This window comes from Arvicola amphibius, chromosome 8 (assembly GCF_903992535.2).
Source record: "Arvicola amphibius chromosome 8, mArvAmp1.2, whole genome shotgun sequence".
Lineage (NCBI taxonomy): Eukaryota > Metazoa > Chordata > Mammalia > Rodentia > Cricetidae > Arvicola > Arvicola amphibius.
Window position 1 is genome coordinate 49227440 of NC_052054.1, and position 18565 is coordinate 49246004.

Sequence of the window (18565 nt, forward strand, 5' to 3'; positions counted from 1 at the left end):
TATTTAGGAAAATATAACCATAAGCACAGAACATTAAGGAAATAGAGTAATTGGGAGGAAGAGGTGGGGGATAGCTACAAGTTCGAATTCAGTCTGATCTATGTAGTGAGTTTCAGACGAGGTAGGACTATTCAAAAGAACTTTCCTGGAAAAGCAACAGAAAACAAACAAACAAACAAAGAAGCAAACAGAGCCACAGTTGCCAGCCGAATAAATCTCCAAATGGATTAAGATAAAAACGTTTGTTTTATTTGAGTTACTATTTTGTCTGAGCTGAGAAATTACCGTTTTCTTTCTTTTGTTTTCTTAAATCTTCGTTTCAAATTTTGTTTCTATGATTTTATTTAAAGGAGACTTTTAGAGAAAAGCCGTCTTTGGGCACTAAGTGGACTCAACTGGACGAGTTCCCGCCATATCTTTCCCATTTTTTGTGTGCTCTAGACAAATAGAATGGATGGGAGCAACACTTGGAGCCAAAGAACACAGCGCAGTTGAAATCCTCGCCTCATGGGGCCACAGCCATGTTTGCTGTTGCTCTTGAAAACAAACACTAAAAAGCCACGGAATGGGAGAGAATGCCCACAAAACCCTTCCATTTTCTCACTTCCACACTCTAGGTCCTTCTGAGAGCTTAGGGGAGACAGCTTTTCCCCTTCTCTTTCCTCATCTCTGATTTGTGGACCCCTCCTCAACTTAAAATCCTAGTTCCCCTAGGACATGTTTTCTCTTTGCCCCCACACAGCGAACAGCTCCCTCTTTTGCACAATTCACTTTAGAGAGCTCATGTAGGTATGTTCTGTGCATCTGCCTTCTGTGCTGGCTGGTGTCTTCCCTGGGAACAATAGACTGTGATGATTTCACAACTGGGTTTTCAGAGCCAAGCATAAGCGAGGCCTGTTACTCAAATGTTTGCTGGATAAATACTGAGTAAATGCAAGCGAGATCTGCCTTAATCAGAAATGATGTAAGACTTGTAATCATTGACTCCGAAGATAACACCCTGAGCAGATCAGTTAAGCAACATTTAAAAAAAGACTACTATTCTTTGAGTTTGTATCAAGTGTACTGAAGGTAGCTATGTTAAAGCCCAGATAAACATCTTGGTCAAGATGTTTCAGCTTTGTAGTACAGGTTGGAGGGAAATGTCACAGTAGCTAAGAACACGATTTTTGAAATAAGGATTCCCATGTTCTACTCCGAGTTTGGGTGCTTACTAGACTGCCAGGGTGCAACTTCTCTTTCTGAATTCTATTGCTTGTAAAATGAGACAACAATCCAACCTCCCCCTTAAGAAATTAAAAACTAGGATATGCCACACCCAAACTCTCTATACATTAAGCAATAAATAAATGGCTCCCATTATTAGCAGGCCATATGTTTCTGAAGCTCCACTGTGTAATTAGGTCTGAACATTTTGTTTGTTTTCTAATTTCCCTAGTGTATACAATTTCCCTTGTGTGCGCAGGTGTTCAGATCCAACCTCAGCACGTCTGATGGTGAGTCTCATATGATCCCTTTACAGTTAGACTACAGACAATATTTCATTCTTTTTTGGTTTTGTCCCCCCACCCCACCCCCAACTCCTCTCTCAGTCTCTTTTCTACTGCAAGTCTTTGATTGCAGTGTTTGAAGTTGAGGCTGGGGAGGAAGTAGGTGATAGTGTACTTATGTCTAAACTCTCTTCCAGATGTCTAGGTCTTTGGGATCCCAGGAGCCTGAACTGGGTCCAGGACTAGGGCTCAGGTGGATCAAAGGTATAATGTTCAGAGTAGAGATCAATACAGAAGTTGAGGTGAATTACTGAGCTGGAATGTCAATTCAAAGGCGTCGGACTGGGCTAGTTGCTGTTCTCAAAGGGAAGACTTGTTCTTGGGGGCTGGATGAGGGAGTGGGCGCTGGCTTCAATCTTTGATAGGATTGTTGACTCTAATCTGAGTCTGAAAGATGGTAAATGTGAGATACTGAAGGATATGATGCCCTAGTACATACCTCTTCCTTCAGCATACTGGTGCCTACTTTCTGATGGAGTGGGGGGGGGGCTCAAGTTTGGCTAAGGTATTGAAAAGAAGCCATGCAGTTTGTTTTGCTCTGGTTTTCTTTGTCCATAGAACAGCTGTGCTGCTGATAAGCCTCGAATCAAAGCGTTCTGAAAGTGTGTTGAGAATACAGCTGAGTACTGGGGACAAAATGCAGGACACCGATTAGGTAGCACGATGTTGGGTAAGTTTAGTTGCCCTAGTTCCCCTAGGCCATGTTTTCTCTTTGCCCCCACACAGGGAATGGCTCCCTCCTTTGCACATTGCACTTTAGAGAGCTCATCTAAACTCTCAACATAGCTGTGGACTTTTAAATATCTTGATGCTTGGTTACTTTACCACTCACCTAGGTACAAGCTGGAAAAGGACAACAGAAAATTGCTAAGCGAAAGAAAGGCCCAATGCACACATGTAGGTTTTGAGCAAGAGACAAAAATGTCTTACTGAGCCCGGTGGTGGTGGTGCATGGTTTTAGTCTCAGTACTACAGAGGCAGAGGCAGGTAGATCTCTATCTGTTTGAGGCCAGCGTGGTCTACAAAGTGAGTTCCAGGACAACCAAGGTTACACAGAGAAACCGTCTCAAAAAATCAAAACCCTCCCAAAAAATCTTACTGTTTTTTTCATTTGTCATATGTTTACTAAGCATAGATGAAGAAATGATTATTGATAAGTTATCTAATTCTTGAGGCACAAATGTTGCTTGCTTACATTTCTAGAGGTACCCACCAAAATACCTGCTGGGAATTTATGGTCTCAAGTGAGAGAAACAAGAAGATGAAAATAGTTAATGATCAAATCTCAGCCAAGTTCTCTTGGTGTATTCTCTATTCATCCATTCTTTTTTTGTTTTCGTTTTTTTGAGACAGACTTTCTCTGTGTAGCCCAGAACTCAAAATTCTGCCCAGGTGCTGGGGTTAAAAGTGTGTGCCACGGCCTTACAGATCTTGGCTTATTCTTTCCATATGAATGCTAACAGGAGACATGCTTAATAAACCTTTCTCCTCCAGCTTGCTGTTTAGGCTGCTCTGTGTCCAACTTCCTTAACAATTCTCCCTAACTTCGCACATGTGAGAGATGAAGGGCAGCCCACTGCTTGTCTTCCTGGCACGAAATGCCACCCAAACCAACAATATTGCTTTCGTCTCAAAGTGATCTATTTACAAAAAGGAAAAGACTGTCAGTCCCAAATTATTCTTGTGAGCTTCTTTAACCCCATGGTGGAGAATCTGAATCTTGGGGTCTGAAGGTCTGTGTTTATGAGTTTGGGTTACTCATCCTGTAGTCTTGAGAAGCTAACTCAGTTTTCGCCTCCATGGAATGGAGTGTTGAGACTTCACAGTGATTACCAGACTGTGTGAGATAATGCATCGAATCTGAACTTTTTCCTTGCAAACTCAACTTGTATTGTTTGGTTTTCTTGTCCTTCTTGAGTACAGATATGGTTTCTGGCCCCACCCCCTCATTCTTCTTTGCTTTCTGACTAGAGCTCACAAGGTAGCCCAGGGTAGCCTCCAGCTTATGTTCCTCCGGCTTCTACCTCCTAAGTGCTGGGATTACAATTTACCAACAAGCAAGTACACAGCAGACCCACAGTTGAGTGTGTTGATGGAGAGGTTTGTTTGTTTGTTTGTTTGTTTTAATTTTCTTAGGTGACTGTATTCATACAAAGGCTTCTTTGCTCTTCTGTGAGCTTGCTCAGGACCAAGGTTGAACTTAGGTCTTCCTTACTGATAATGATACTTTGCCAGGCTTGCAGCAACTGCCCCCTGAGGCTTCCTAAATAGATGACTATGAACCAGGCTGGCAGCTCACTCTGCTTCTGGAGGAAATAAATAAATCTCCTGTATCACATTGCTTTGTGCCTTTCTTTGTAGCTATGCCAGTGAATGGAGAGTCTTCGCGTTTCTCTAATGACATGGAAACCTAGGCAAGCATTCATAAAGAAAGAGTCATGCATGACACTGGGAATAGCAAATAATCCCAAAGAGATCACAGATGTTCCACCATGGGTACAATAAACTCCATGCAAGTGCTCCAGGATAAATACAGCCTCCACCAACAGGAATTAGGATCTATTAAGGACTGAACAAAGAACTGAAAACAAAAATCACGTACTCTGAATAAACCCCTGGCTGCATTTGCCCAGCTGCGTTTTCTTTGAAGAAGACAGGAGAGTCCATGTCATGGCCTGTTGGAAAACTAAGCTGAGTTCTTAAATGAACTCCAAGTTCTTCCAGTCACTGCGTGTGCTGCTAGGAACTGGGGACCAGGAGTCCTGCTGTTTTCCCTTAACTATCATACTAAGCAAAGAAAAACCAAGCCAGGTGGGCCTCATGGGCCTTAATTTCCTAAATTCTAAAGTGAATATCAAAAATGTGCTTGCTTAGTGGCATCTCAGGATGGTGTTGGAGAGGAAATGAGGAGGGAACTAGGTGAAAGTGTTTAGCAAAGGGCCAGGCAGCCCTCTGTACTCAGATGTTTACAGTAACTGCCCATTGCTGTGGCCATTTGTAACCCTACAAGCTTTCTTCCTTAATCTTCAGTTAAAGTACTCTGAGAAGTCAGGCATGGTGGAATAGTCCATTCATCCTAACCCTTAAAAGACAGAGGCAGGAGGACGCCTGTGAGTTCAAGTCTAGCCTGGTCTACATATCGAGTTCCAGGTAAGCCAGGCCTATTCAGTGATAGCCTGTCTTAAAAAACAAAAACACAGCCAAAAAGATACCCCAACAGCTGCCATGCCACACCTTTGGTTGCTGGGCTTTTTCTCTCCTGACTGTGAAAAAAAAATCACCTCCTCCTTCAGCTCATTGTGAAGGAACTCTGGCTTTTGAAAGTTATGGTGATAATGTTGATTTATGTATATTTACATAAGAATGGACATAGAATGGCCCCTTGATCAATATTTGTTGACCGAATGAAAGAACAAACTTCATATTATTTTAAAAGGTATTTTTTATTTAGTCTTATGAGTATGTGTGTCTATGTCTAAGTGTATGTAAGCATGCAATGTGCGTGCAGGGAACATTCACATGGCAGCCCATATTTATCTGTAACTTCAATTTTTTTGTTTTGTTTTTGAGACATGTTTTTTTTCTCTGTGTAACAGTCCTGGCTGTGCTGGAATTTGCCTTGTAGACCAGGCTGGCCTTGAACTCACAGAGATCCACCTGCCTCTGCCTACTAAGTGCTGGAACTAAAGGTTTGCCCAGAAGCCTTTGCATTTTTCCCATTCCGAGCTATACTCTACTGAGTTCAATTGTCAGGCTGTGTAAGTATTTTTAGATCAAATATACTTATAGATACAGCTGCTGAGAAGAAACTATGTTCTCTCTGCCTCTAAATTGATCATAAATTATTACCTAATTTCTTAAAAACAAAACTTCACAACTTTCTCCAACATAATTCTTGAGTTTTGCTTTTTAATGTGTCATCTGCAGTCCTAGTGGCAATTTCTCTTTAAAATGTGGTCTTCTGCAGAAACTGACACCTCCCAGGCCCTTTTCATTTTAAACCTTGTAGAAAGCCAGTTACTGGATGACAACTCAACTCAACACATGTACCAGGCGTTTAGAGCCGAGAGGCAAGTGTACACAGGGGAATGGGCTTGGACTTGAAAGCCACTGAAACCCTGGTTTGAACTCCTATAAGAGGCTATAATATTTCATGCAACTTATTTAGTGCCTTTGATTTTCATTTTTGTTACCTACAGGGAAGGGTATTAAGGACTCACTTTTAGGGAAATTAAGAACAATTCAATTAATGATAGGAAACCATCAGTACACCCTTAAAACTCAGTAATGGCACCTACAACACAGAATATATTCTGCATTTTCTTCTTACAACGTCTATAATGACAGCTTCTGCAGTTTACTGAAGACATAAAACATTTCTCATTGTATAAAATATAAACAAGTGTATCTGCTTATTTTTGTCTACATCAAGCCCATGATCTTTCCTCTTTGTGCACTTGCCTCTTGGGCTCTAATTGCCTGGTGACATCGGATTCTTATGTTGTCATCTAGTAACTGCTTTTCTTTATGATGATACAGATCTGCTTTAATCCAATTTCCTAGGTGGAGGTATGCCTGTGTATCCATTGGGTAGCTTCTTCCTTCAAGCAGGAGATCGGTCTTTCAAAGTTTTCTTGTTGTTTTTTGGTTTGAGATAAAGCCTCTCTATTTTGTAGATCTGGCTGTTTTAAAACTCACTCTATGGACCACGCTGGCCTAGAACTCACAGAGACATGCCTGCCTCTGCCTCTGGAGTGCTGGGGTTAAAGACACGCATCATTATGCATAGTGCATTGTTTTATGATATCCATCTGATTGGGGTAAAATGGAACCTCAAAATAGTTTCATGTTTCCCTTAATGGCTAAGGATGTTGAACCCCTTTTCAGGTGCTTATTGACCATTAATATTTCTTCTGTGAAAATATCTATTCAGTTCATTAGCCCATTTATTTATTTGTTATTTTTTTAATTTTTGAAAGTCTAGATATGTCCTGGGTATTTGTTGCTGTCTGATGTATAGTTAACAAAGATTCCCCCCCCCCCAACTTTTTATAGACTGTCTCTTCAGTCTAATGGCTGCTCTTTTGTTGTATAGAAGCTTCTTAATTTCATGCATCCATATTTATGAATTATTCGGATTATTTCTTGTGTAGACCAGACTAGCCTCAACTGCACAGAGATCTGCCTAGCTCTGCCTCCTTGAGGCATGGAGTGTGCTACCATGCCTGGCCTCTTTGATTCATTTTGAATTAATTTTTCTGCAAGGTAAGACACATAATAAGTTCCAATTTATTTTTTCGCTTGTTGAAATCAGTTTCCCCAGCATTGCTTGTTAAGCTTTGTTCGTTTGCCAATAAACGGTTTTGGTAAGTTTGGGACAATTAGATGACTAACACTGTGCACATTTATTCCTGGGCTCTCTCTTCTGTCTGTTTCTGTGCTGGTTACATCCTGGGCTTTTGTTACTAAGGCTCTGTAACAGAATTTGAGGTTGGCTATTATGATCACTCCAGCATTGATTGGGGGAGCGGGGCTAAGGATTGTTTTGGCTATTTGACTTCCTTTTAGCTTCCATATATAGTTTAGGATTGGTTTTTCATTCTGTGACGAGTGTTATTGAGATTTCCATGGGATTGCACTGAATCTGCAGATCGCTTTCTGCAAGACAGTCATTGTCTCACTGTTAATTCTTCCTATCCCTGAGCACAGGAGGTCTTTCCACGTTCTGCTGTCTTCTTCAATTGCTTTCTACATAGTTTCAGTGTTTCCATAGTAGACCTCTCAATTACGTTTATTCCTTGATCACTTTTGAACTATTGTGAATTGCATTTTTTCCCTCTTGATTTCTTTCTCAGCGAGCTTGTTATTGGTATGATTTTATAAACTTGAAGTATTATTAGTCAGTTGTCAATCATTGCTGTCAGTAGATTACAAACACATGGTTTCATTGAAATATCTGGAATAACATAACCTTTCATCTTTGTACACGTTAGCATGCATTTCTCAATCAGGAGAGCATTTTCCTACATAGTCACCCCATATGACAGCTATGAAATTTAGTAAGAGTCTTCCCGTTAGGAGAAATCTCCCACTACATTTGCCCACTTTTATCCAGTCTGGCGAAGCCAGTCCTTTCGAGTCCTTGCTGCCCAGATGGTAGTTCTCAGGGGCTCTTTGACAGAGAGCAGGTTGATCCTGAGAAGGCAGACGTCACAGTACGCTGTGAAAGATGGAGCTATGGAGGAGAGAGACTTGCTGAGCCCATCTCTGCCTGCTCCAGATCAAAAGTGGGCTATTTGGGGGACCGATTTTGTTGCTCCCTGGGTATTTCTTTGCTTGATTATCACACTCAGGTGTGCCTCCTACCCTCCGCATGAATCTGAAAACCATCCTATTGCCCTCATGCCCAGAACTGCTGTCTGTGTGAGTCCTTCAACATCACCCCGGCAGCCTTCTCAGAACTATTGCTGTGTCTCCTGTGTGCTTTCTCTTTGGAACAGTTTCTTATAATATTCTTAGGCTATTTTCTATGCCTTTTTGAGAATGATTTAGGTCCTTTCTGAGCAAGGATCCTTGGGTGGCTTTAACGAGAGGCTCCTCCCTCCATAGGTACCTTTATTGAAATGTTTGGTACCAGATAGTGGAACTGCCTGGGATTAGGAGGTGTGACCCTGCTGGAGGAGGTGTCTCTCTGAGTGGGCTTTGAGGTTTCCATTCCCAGTTAGATCTCTCTGCCCTAGGCTTGTGAAATGATTGTCAGCTCTCAGCTGCTGCTCCAGCTCAGCACCATGCGTTCCTGCCTGTTACCATGCTTCCCACCATGATGGCCATGGACTATAACACTTTGTAGCTAGATGCCCCAAATAATCACTTTCCTTTATAAACTGTAGTCATCATGGTGTCTTATCACAGCAATAAAAAGGTAAGACAGACCCTCTGAGTAAGCACTGTGAGAACATAATAGGTCTTTGATAATTATATTTATTAATTTGACAAATTAAAATGTCATCGTGTAGCTAATAGAAATTTATTAATATATTAATTTGTTTGTTTGTTATCTGTGACTAACAGTGACACTATGCCATCTACGGCTTTTGTAAATCTAGACTTTGTCAGTTCAAACACGAGAGTCTCTAACTGGCACGCCATCAATGACACTCACAGTTGCTTTGTTCCTGGCTTGTCTTTATCAAAAGCCACAGCCCCATTGTCTGAGTCAATTCTAGTTGCAGCCCTCTCTTGTTTAGACAGAGGGTTTGAAGCCAGCTGGATGCCAGGTACTATGACATCACTTGGACAGCTCCCTGGGTGGAATGATCTAGATGTTTCAGTCATTGAACTAGCCAGATTGTTGCATGGTTTGCTTTGTTATTCAGTTATCTCTGTTTGGCATGGAAGAACAACATGCTTTCTCACCTGCTTTGCTTCTTGACTGAATCATGAAGTGATGTTCTAAATGAGTCCATTGGGCTCCTGTGCTCAGGTCAGCTCAGAGACATAAGTCTTCATTCTAGGTTTTCCATCCTTACACAGTTCTTTAGGCACCATTAATAGTTCTTAAAACTTTTAGTAAGCTTTGTTTCTGTTTTTTAATATATATAAAAACTTGTCAGTTTAGACTACTGAGTAATTTTTTTCTATAAGGCCAAGAAAACTTTCAGTCTCTTCAGGCAGCACAGTTGATCAGATTCTTTGGTCAGAAAGTGATTCCATTTAGGCTATATGATTTTGGTTAATCAACAGCACAAGTTTCTCTTTAACCTAGACTTTTACGAGTTTTTGCCCTGTCCCATCCCACCTTAAGTAGCCCAAGGTGACCTCAACTTGCTGTGTAATCGGCATGACCTTGATCCTCTTATGTCCACCTCTCAAGTGCTGAGGTTACAGTTGTGTGTCATCATGCCCAGTTCACAAGGATTCTTTCTATATGCTACCTTCAGTAGATTCTGGAGAATGTGTGTCTGGATCTCCATTTGTCACGGCTGTGGCAGTTGGATAAGAGTCAGCTGGTAATAGGGACCGGCATCTTCCAGCTAAGAGTGATTGCATTCTTGCTATCCGTGTCAAGGGACTCTGTGCAACAACACACACCAACCTGATGTTTAAACACACAAATTGCACATGGGCATTCTGCATACACTCACCTAAGTTCAAACTCTACAACACTGAGAAAAAGCAAACCAAAATAAATATTCTGTTTCTAAGCTAGTCAGGTTAGTTTTCCCAAAGCGTTAGTCCCAGTGTCAGTTTGACAGATGTGATTATGGCTGTCCACTAGATTTGAGGACACATTTCTGTAGAACCTACAAATAACGAGTCAGTCCAGAAAGAAAAACTATAGGGGTTTGAACTATTATAAAAGGATACTGTCTCCAGAGTTTGCTTTAATATTTGGCAATGCATATAACTTGATTCTGAAATTGACACAATGGTTAGCCAGATAAATGGTAATCAGGTTTCTCCTTAATCCTTGTCCTGTGCGTTATTTTGATCATATTCTGAAAATAAAGCTTGCTTGGACTCAGAGGACAGAGCTAGCTACTAGCTGACCACAATTAACCATAGAGGCTTTGGAGGACTGAGGATAGATAAGAGACAGGAAGTAGTCAGGTAAGGCAGAGAAAGGATCTCAGTCCTTTTGGATGGAGGAATGGAAGAAAGAGGAGGTCACTGGAGGTTGCTCTGCTGCTTCTCTGATCTTTCAGGTTCTTACACTGATATCTGACTCCTTATTTTTTTATTAATAAAGAATAATTAGATAAACGCTTCACTGAGGGATTTCTCTTACATGTCAAGGTAAAGTCCTCTTTGGGGACTTTAACTTTCACTATGGAAGCTCTTCTTCTACCCTTTAAGTACACAAATTGTGGCGAGTGGTTTAAATTAAGAACAGATTAACTATAGGAAATTTCTTGAAATGTTTTGATATTGAACTGAGATCCAAATAAGACATAATGAGCAGGCAGAAAATTGACATAAATGAAATTTATAAGTCTCCAAATGTACTGAACAAATATGATTTAGTACAAGGTAAAATAACAGAATAGAAATCATATGCTATTTTCTTAGAAAGTTGGGGTTAGAGAGATGGCCCAGCATTTAAGAACACTGGCTGCTTTTTCAGAGAACCTGGGTTGAATTCCCAACTCTCGACTGTCTGTAATTCCAGGGGATCTAACACCCTCAGACAAAATATTAACACATAAAAATGAATGAGTCATTAAGTTTTTTTTTAATTCTTTGAAAATTGTCCATTTCTTCTTTGTGTTGTCCCCCTGTAGGTTTTCTGGCTACATTCAGGTCACTATCGGTGGGAAAAGCCATTGGTTTCTCAGAACTGTCTTCTCTGTGAGGTGGGAGGTGAGGATAGATGCTCTTCCCTTTGTGAGACAGTATCTTGCCATGTTCCCCAGGTTGGGTACTGAAATAACAGGCACAAGCCATCAGACCTGATTATACAGGTACTGTGAACTGTTCCAGCATTATCCCTCTTGTTTTCCCTTTCTCCCTCCCTTGTGCCTACCTGTCTCAAATGCCATCTAAGAATGCCTCTTTCTTAAACTAGAGCCTGAACTTGCGAACAGAATCACATACATTTCCATACCATGTTAATTTACATGTATATGTTTAATGTTTTTTTTTTTACTCTATTTTCAGAAAGATAACTAAGGAACGTAAGAGTCCCCCACCATCTCCTATTGAGTGAAAGCATCCCACATCCACCTTTCGACTTCAAAGTTTGCTCTGATTTTTAAGTGACTGGTGGGTGGCTCATCCTTAGATGTGATTTCAGTATTCTTGAATTTCCTCACTCAGCTTCCCTTTCCATCTGACAATCATTTACCTACATCTCCTGTATACCTAGCCTCTGCATCGTGGTACCCATCCTCTGCATCGTGGTACCCATCCTCTGCATCGTGGTACTCACTGCATAAAAAGACAAGGCTTTAGGCCCACTCGATTAGCCAGGTTCTATTCTGAAAGCAACCTGAGAAGTCTCATAGATGTGGGAATTGAAAGTCAGGTGGCATGGCAGACAAAACAATAACCCAGTACTTGTGTGTCAATTTGTTATGTTATATAGGCTTTAAAAATGTGATTACAGGTCAAACATTGAGATGGAGAGATTCGTCCAGATTATCTAAGTGGGCCCAGAATAATCATGATATCTTTGAACCCTAGAGACCTTTTTCTGGTCAGTTTAGAGAGAAGTGGAACAATGATGAAGAACATTGTCTTCAAATGTGCAAGAAAGGAACATGAGCAAAACAGTAGGCAACTCGGAGAAGCTGGAAAAGGCACAGAAACTGTACTTTAGAACTCCAGGAGGAACGTGGTCCTTGTCACACTTTTGATTTCCATAAATGAAAGAGTGAACTCATGTTGTTTAAGTTTGTTGTTAGTTGTTATAACAGCAACACAAAACTAATACAGGTAGGTTGTGTCAATTGTTTTGAGTTATAAAATCCCATATTCAGACCTGGAGAGATGACTCTGTATTTAAGAGCACTTGTTCCTGTTTCAGAAGATGCAGGTTTGACTCTCAGCTTCCAGATGACAGTTCCAGTTCCAGGGGATCTGACATCCTTTTATGGCTTCTGAGGGTACCGAGTATACATGTGGAACACATGCAAACACACACACAGAGAAAGTAAAAACAAATGAATCTTAACAATAAAAGGAAACAAACCTCTGAATGCACTCGAGTCAAATTTAAGAGGAGGTACCAGAAAGAGAAGTGAGGAAGATGGAAGTCTGGTGTGTGGGGTGAACTGGAACACAATTCCAACACAGGGAGATGGGAACTAGAGGATTTCTGGGTCTCAGTAATCAGCCAGCCAACTGATTTGTTTCAGATTCATTAAGAGACCATGTCTGAAAACAACAAAGTGGAGAACAATTGATGAAAACACAAATGTCATCTGGCCACCACAAATGCAATGTTTTCTCTGTCTCTCGCTCTGCCTCTGTATCTGTCTCTCTTTCCACCCCCCTCACAAAAAAACCCAAAGAATCTAGAAGAGAGAATTAATGTGTCTTTCAACATGTCAATGAATTGAACCAAATTTACTTCCTTGATTCTGGTCTCTTTTAATTTATCTTTGCTCTTGAATAATTAGCACAGTGCATAGATTCAATAGAAGCCAATGTATGAAGGATAGGAGGAAGAATTCCTATTAGATATGTGAATATCTGTTAGACTAATAGTGGCTGAGAAGTCAAGGAGGCAAACAGCAGTGTAAGCAGAGCTGTGTCACCCATGTGATATTTGCTGATAATTCAAAGGCCTTTGCTTCCGCAGTTACAAGAAGGCACCTTCCATCCTACTGTATCGGACTTCATTAAAATTAAGTTGGTATCAAGTTCGTAAAGTTGGCCTCCAGTCATCACATCTCAGGAAGCTGGATCAAACCTACACATCATCTCACCACCCTCATTACTTCACTGCCTCTCTATTGCTCTATTTGCAGAGGAAAAACAGAGAAGACCATTTGTAAATATTGACCGAACAAAGGACACTTAGGAAAGCCTTCACAGGAAGTTACTCCCTTGCCACCTAAAGCTTCCATCTAAAGAGGTGGGAGGGTGTAGCTGGAAACATTTCAGAAGCTCGGACTTCCTGAGAAGCTGAATGGGTGGGGTTTAAACTTAGAGTGGAAAAGAGCAACAAAGTAGGGGAATAAAAAGAATATTTAGGAAGCTGTGGCGATGGCTCAGTGAACACCGGGGATTGCTGCTTTGATTTTTGGAACCCATGTAGAAAGCTGGATACAGCAGTGCACATCTGTAACCCCACAACTCCTATGGTAAAATGGGAAGTAGACACAGACTTATTCAAGAGCCAGCTAGCCTAGAGTATAGAGGTCAGTGTTGGTGGAGGCTGTTTGTTTGTTCCTGGCCACCTAGACAAATAATAACCACACAAAAACTATATTATTTGCAATAGTGTTTGGTCAATAGATTAAGCATATTTCTTGCTAGCTCTTATATCCTAAACTAACCCATCTCTATTAAACTGTGCATCACCATGAGGTCATGGCCTACTGGCATAGGTTCAGTGGGCTCCAATGGAGGTGTCTGTCTTCTGCCATGGCTACATAGCTTCTGCCTGACTCTACCTACTTTTTCCCAGCATTCAGTTTAGTTTTCCCACCTAGCTCTATTCTTTCCTATCACAGGCCAATGTAGCTCCTTTCGTCATTAACCAATAAAAGCAGCATATATACAGATATACAGAAGGACTTCCCACACCAGGTCAGCAGCAAGAAAAAAGAGAGACTGTGCTTCAAAACCTGGGGAGTGGAAGAAAATGACTCCCCCAAAAGCCTTCCTCTGACCTTGGCACAGAAGAGCCCACCCCCATTAAAATGAATTTTGTGAAGAATTATTGGATGGTCAAAGCTATCGGCACTATAGTTCCATATATCTTGATGTGCACACATATGTAGGGAATAAAGCCTCCTTGTTTCTACTGGGAAAATACTGGAAAATTTTATATGAAAGTTGAATGACAAACTTTTAGATAAAAGAGATGGATTCACAAATAGGAAATCCCTTTCTTCCTTCCTCTTCCCCTTCCTCACTATTCTTCGATCCTCCCGACCTCCTACCCCAATCATTCTGCCTCTCACTGTTCTTCTTTTCCTGTACTAGGCAGCTGGGCATCAAACCCAGGGCTTCCCACCTGCTACACAGGTGTTGTACCACTCTTCGTTTTCAATCAGAGACCCTGAAGTTGTCAAGCTCATCACACACTCACTCTATAGCCCAAGCTGGCCCTAAAGTGTCAGTCTTCCTGCCTCAGCTTCCTGAGTGGCTGTGATTACAAGCCAGCAATAGCAAATCATTTTCATTTCTAAGAAAAAAAAAAGGTTGTTAAATACTGGAATGGAGTGCCTGAGGAATCCACAGATAATCTAACCAATCTTTTATCTTCTTCTTTGTAGTATTGGGGATCAACCCAGGGCCTTGGAAATAGTAAGGAAGCACTCGATCACTGGGCTACACCCCAGCCCACAGAAGCCCTTTTACTTAGTTTCTATGTGTGTTGTATGCTGAGGATTGAACCCAGGGCCTATACCACATGCTAGGCCAGCACTCTGCCCTCAATCTATGACCTTGGTGCTCTTTTTTATTTTTTAGACATTTTTTTTTTGGGAGGGAATGTCACTTAAAATTGCATAGTGTAGCCTTGGATTCATTCTGTAGTCAGGTAAGACTTGAACATCTGGAGTCCTCTAAGACAGAGCCTGCTCTTTACCCATTAGTTATCATTAAAGACACTTTTGAGTTGAGAGAATAGCCTAGCTGATTACTCAGAAATTTATTATGGACTTATCCCATGACAATTTGTAGGGGCATCACTGGCCTGTGACATTGAGAATTGAGAAACCAGACTTATTTGCACGGACAATATCTTCCAATCAGTATAACGCTGTATAGACTCGGTCCTTTTACATAGCCATGCTAGCCTAAAACTCACTATGTGGCTCAAGCAGGTCTTTAATCCTTGCTCTACCTGTTTCAGCCTCAAGGGTTTTATACAGGCAGGTACAACCATCCTATACAATAAAATCTCTCTCATCAGTCTACAGTCTCATTTAAGAAACCATTTCTCACTAAGTGACCTTATTCTAAAATTAATCATTGAGAAGCCGAGGGAAGAGGATAACTACAAATTTAAAGGCAGCCTGGACTACAGAGACAAGCATCAAAAGAACATCTGCAGATAATTTCTCTCCTGGTGGTCAATCATAAAAGCCTACATAATCATGCAGGCTTTTGTGATGCTCTTGCTCACATTTCCAACTTACATTTCAGACCCATGAATCACAAGGCCCAACATGGGACTGGTGACTCTCCAAGCGACAAAAGGTTAAGTAGCAAACAGGTTAACTTATCCTGGTTTTACCATCGTCAGCAAGCTCTGCAGAAGTGGAGAACTGAGAGTGACCCAAGAAGGGGATAATTTTGTTGTTGTTGGCAACAGGGTCGCATAAAACCCTGGTTGGCTTTGAACTTGCTATACAGCAGAGGCTGGTCTTGAATCCTCTATCCTTCTGCTTCTACCTCCCAATGTCTAAGATTACAGACAAGCACCATCATACATATCTTATTGATCCTGAGTCATTTGGAATCAAACATTTCACAGCAGGTGCTAAGGAAACAAAACAACAAAGCAATAAAATGTGTGCCTGGCCCCCCAGATAACGTGAATGCATTTATTTACCCTGACTGAAGACTTGCTGCCAGCATGCACGGGGACTGGAAAATGAGATTATTACATAATTTTAAATCAAACTACATATCTTCCTTTCCACACAAGATTGATGTTTGTGTGCCGTTGCTGTCTTTCAGTCTATAATAAGCTTTAATATATACAGAGCTGTGGATACTCTGAGATAAATATATTCTATTTCTGGGCACTTGAATGGCAGCAACTTCCTCTTTTCAAACAAAGGAGTCGGCTCTTTTTTTTCCAAAACACTTCATGGTACCAGTGCTTCTGACCTCCCCTCCCCTTATCTGTGCTCTTTCTCTAAAGGTTTCATGAGCCAGGCCAATAGAGTGTGCAGCCTAGGGTTGCCATGTATATCCCCCATTACTTCCTTCCCACCTGCTAAGTTGAAGGGGTGTACACCTGTTGTTTGTGCGGCCTATACATTCCTCTCTCTTCTGTAAGTTATATCCTGACTACTCTTTGGGGAGTCTCCCTTGTTCTGGCCCAGTTGTTCTCAGTCTGGTGTCTCAGACATGGTGGTCTGTGTGGCCTACAGACACTGCTCTGTAGGGTCACATATGGCTCATGTGAATGGTCATTTGATCCCAGGTATCTAGTGTGTCAGCTAAAGGTCATTTGCAGGCACAACTGAGAAACAGACTGAGGCAGTAGAACAAAACTGTTCTTCTGTTGAGAAAGCCATTGGTTTATCTTGACTGACAATAGAGACTTTTCCTGATTAAAGGGCAGAAAACAGTCTTTTCTTGACTTCTCAGTTACATGATTCAAAACAGCCTCTTCTTCCAAGAGTCTCTGTGAGCTGCATTTCCCTCAGCTGATGCTGAATCAAGTCCTATTTGATAGTTGTGATTGCTAATCTTGATTGTGAGCTTGACACAGTCTGGAATCAATGAAGAGATCTCTTCCTCCCTCCCTCCCTCCCTCCCTCCCTCCCTCCCTCCCTCCCTCCCTCCTTCCCTCTTTTTCCCTCCCTTCCTACCCCCCTCTTTCTTTCTATCTTGGGTTTCATCTGGTTTTGAGTTCTAGAGATTGAACCTGAGGGCTTATGTATGCAAATACCCAGCTCCAGGAAAGTGCTCCTATTTCTATGGATGAATTATAAATATCGATTTGCTAAGTCTTTGTCCCAGTCACACAGCCGCTGAATGGAGAATGGGAAACTGGGATAGAAGTGGCCTGACTTTGGAGCCTACAAACCACATCATCACAGATAAATGACTATCGGTGTCTGGGCAAGAAGTCTGATTAACACCAGTGAATGCATTAACATCTTGAAAGGAGGCATATTTTAAGTTGTTATTCAGGCATTTGGTTTTGGTCAAAGGGTGAGAGAGCAGATTTATCAAGATCACAGAATGCAAAGCAAAAGAGGTGAGTAGAGTGATGAACTAGAAGAGGCAAGGAGAGAGTGAGGAAGCTGTCTCTAGAAGAAGGGATGCTCAGTAACCAGCGCTGGCTTAGCACACTCTCACTGTCTGCTCTCTTGACCATTGACACTTAACACATTATGTTATTTAATCCTCACCCAAGTACTGCCAGGCCTCCTAAGGCCGTGTTCTTGCAAGTCACTTGAGCTCTGCTAATTCTATGTGGCCTCCACTCCTTGGCTAAGTCTTTAACAGGCCCCAGATGAAAACTTGAAGAGGCATCCAGGGTGGAGTCTGCATTTGATTCCAAATGACTCAGGATCAATAAGATATGTATGATGGTGCTTGTCTGTAATCTTAGACATTGGGAGGTAGAAGCAGAAGGATGGAGTCTGCAGAGCCTGCTTTCTAGGGGGAGTACACCAAATGAGAGGAACTTTAGCTCTGATAAATTGAGCGTTGTTTGGTGGTGATATTCCTGGGTCTAAGACTGTAATGAGACTCAAGCTAGATTCAGCCTTTTCTCACTATTGCTGGGAATTAAGTCCACTGTCTGACCAAGCAGCCCCTAGATGAAAAGACAAATGAGGGGCAGAGGTAGACAAGCATGGACGCTTAATTTCTAGAAGTCAACAAGAGCAGGTTAATATATTTGTCTGAGTTTTGTTTGACTTTGGGTGTGAGTGTATGTGTGTAAATATGAATGTGTGAGAGCAAGAAAAAATATCTGGTGGTGGTGGTGGTGTAGTATGTGTGTGTGTGTGTGTGTGTGTGTGTGTGTGTGTGTATGTCTGTGTGTGTGTGTGTGTGTGTATGATATCCAGTGGAGACTTAGTTCCCTCTGGGATTGAGAACTCTATTGCCATGCTGTCTTTCGGCAATGTGAGGTACCACCTTGTCTTTTCTTAGTCCAGGTGGATAGATGAGCAGTCTTCTTCCAGACAATGTTGGTCACAGCCTTTGTTGAGAGCTGTTGGGTAAACAATAGGTGCTGTTGCATCTGGAGTCTCTTATTCCTCCCTATACAAAAAGCCAATTGTCTAATGAGTGGCTTGTGTGTGGCTGCTGTTCTGGGCTCACATGATGATTGAGGGCGTGATTGAGTAAGTGACTGAGTCAGGCAAAAGAATAAGCTTTCTTTGGCCAGAGCCCTGTGGGCAGTGAGTGATCTCTCCAAGAGGTTTTGAGCAAGACAGTTATTGACACGATGAAAAAGAGTTGCTTTGAAGCTGGGCATGGCTGTGCTTGCCTGGAGAACCAGGTAGTAGCAGAAGAATGAGGACTCTAAGGTCGATCTATACTTCATGGTTAAAATGATAAAGATTATGTTTGGATTAGCGTAATCTAATAGTAAGGAATACCCCTACCTGTATGATGGCACATGCCCAGCATTCCAGATTTTGAGG